The following is a 2,053-nucleotide window of genomic DNA, read 5'->3' on the forward strand; positions in this document are numbered from 1 at the left end:
CTTTCCTTCCCATAGTCTTTAATTTCTGATACTGGTCAGTTGCTACTGAAATGTGTTCCAAGAATAGGCCCTGCATATATTTTAAAGTTTATCTAACTCTCTTTCCTAGCCATTCACTGGCTAAATTCTGTATCCTTTACTAGACTTCAGACTTTCAGTTCCTTTTATAGAACACTGCAAATACTTATGCAAATTATTAAAATATGGACAGATGAAGAAGTTGAAAGGTATGACAACAAATGCAATTTGTGGACTCGATCATCGGGAAGCTTTTCATTACTGCCTTTCCTTCCCCTTCCTTTTCCCTTGCCCATCCCAGGTCCTCCCTCGTTCCCTTCTGCCTTTCTCCCCTTTTTCTACTGCCGTCCCAGGTCCAGGCCATTTCTCTGGGCCGCGGGGCCCAGTATATGACTCGCCGTCCTGCTACCCCTGACTTCCCCTGCCCCATGTGGCTGCAGGGCTGTGGCCACACTGCCCACTATGGCCCGGAAAGCAGTTAGCAGAAAGCAGAAAGTACCAGCCTCACCAGGAGTTGGGAGGGATGGTCAGGGCCCACAGTTGGGCTGGGATCACTCCCTTCACAAAAGGAAAAGTCTCCCCTCCAGTGAAGAGACCTTTAGTGCACTACCTGAAAAACCAGGGAGTCAGGCTACAGAATGAAACCTGCTCCTCTCCAGGGTTATGTGGTTATGCATCACAGCAACTTCCCAGTCTACTGAAGGAGAGAGAATTTCGCCTTAGGACCCTTAATAAAGTGCGTCTCAGTGGCTGAATCGTGGGGAAATAGTGTGTGGTATAAAAGGCAACACGCTTTTTATCGTGGATGTCCAGACAAGCCAGATTCCCAACGTTCCCAATCTGAAGGACCAGGAGCCTGAAGGTGTGACCCAGCAGTGCTGTGGTATCCATGTCATCGAGCTGAATCCCTCTAGAACAATGTTAGCCAACGGAGGCGACAACCCCAGCAATCTTGCTATCTACTAAGCTGCCTACACTAGGTCCTGTGTGTGTGGGAGCAGATGGGCTCAAGGACTGGGTCTTTTTCATTGCATGGATCAATGACACTATGTTTGTATCTGGCTCACGTGATGGTTCCATGGGACTCTGGGAGTCGACAGACGATGTGTTGACCAGAAGTGATGTAAAGTACAATGTGTCACACAGGTCTCTGTGTATGCTCACGTCACTCACAAGGCCTTCAAGGGCATCCCCAAGGAAGACACAAACCCTGACAACTGGAAGGTCCGGGCTCTGGCCTTCAACAACAACAAGAAGGAATTGGGAGCAGTATCCCTGGATGGCTACTTTCATCTCTGAAAGGGTGAAAATACACTGTGATGCTCCTCTCCACCGAACTGCCACATGGCCATGAGAATGTGTGTCTGGCTTATGGTAGTGAATAGTCAGTACCTGCAGTGGGCTCACAAGCTCATGTCTCCTCAGATCCATGGCAGCCATCATACAACATTAAGTCTGTGGCTCCAGGGAGCGTGGCAGTGGGATGCAGTCAGTGAGCTTCTGTGAGCACATCATCACTGTGGGCAAAGCGCAGGGCTCCCTGCTGTTCTATGACATCCAAGCTCAGAGATTCTTGAAAGAGACGCTCTCAGCTTGTTATGGGTCCAAACCCAGACTAGCAGGGGAGAATCTGAAGCTCACCACAGGCAAAGGCTGGCTGAATCATGATGAAACCTGGAGGATTACTTTCCGGACATTGATTCCCCCCGATGCTGTTTACACCCACTGCTAGGACTCCTCTGGAATGAAACTAGGTGGCAGTTGGTTCCTTCCCTTCAGGGCTCCATGGAAGTTTTGCTGGGCTCTGGAGTTAATGACAACTAACTCTCTCCCAAAATGCAGTGATTTACACTAACTTCCATCCTCTGCTTCCTTGTTTTTCTTCTGATATTTTCCGATTGTGTGAAACCTCATATTTCAGTGGGAATACCAGAGTTTGCGTATGGTTTAGGCACTTGACAGAAAAAAAGCTCTATACAGAAATCTGGAGGTTTTGTTTGTTTTTTCCCTTTTGGTAATCAGAATTTTACTTTAT

The 2,053-nt window shown here is 48.0% G+C and overlaps 1 pseudogene; it reads left to right on the top strand.

The window, feature by feature from the left end:
* The first annotated feature begins 480 nt into the window (after positions 1 to 480).
* LOC109377385 (DDB1- and CUL4-associated factor 12 pseudogene) lies at positions 481 to 1,832 on the top strand (annotated as a pseudogene).
* The last annotated feature ends 221 nt before the right edge of the window (positions 1,833 to 2,053 follow it).

This window comes from Hipposideros armiger, unplaced genomic scaffold (genome assembly GCF_001890085.2).
Source record: "Hipposideros armiger isolate ML-2016 unplaced genomic scaffold, ASM189008v1 scaffold_1382, whole genome shotgun sequence".
Classification (NCBI taxonomy): domain Eukaryota; kingdom Metazoa; phylum Chordata; class Mammalia; order Chiroptera; family Hipposideridae; genus Hipposideros; species Hipposideros armiger.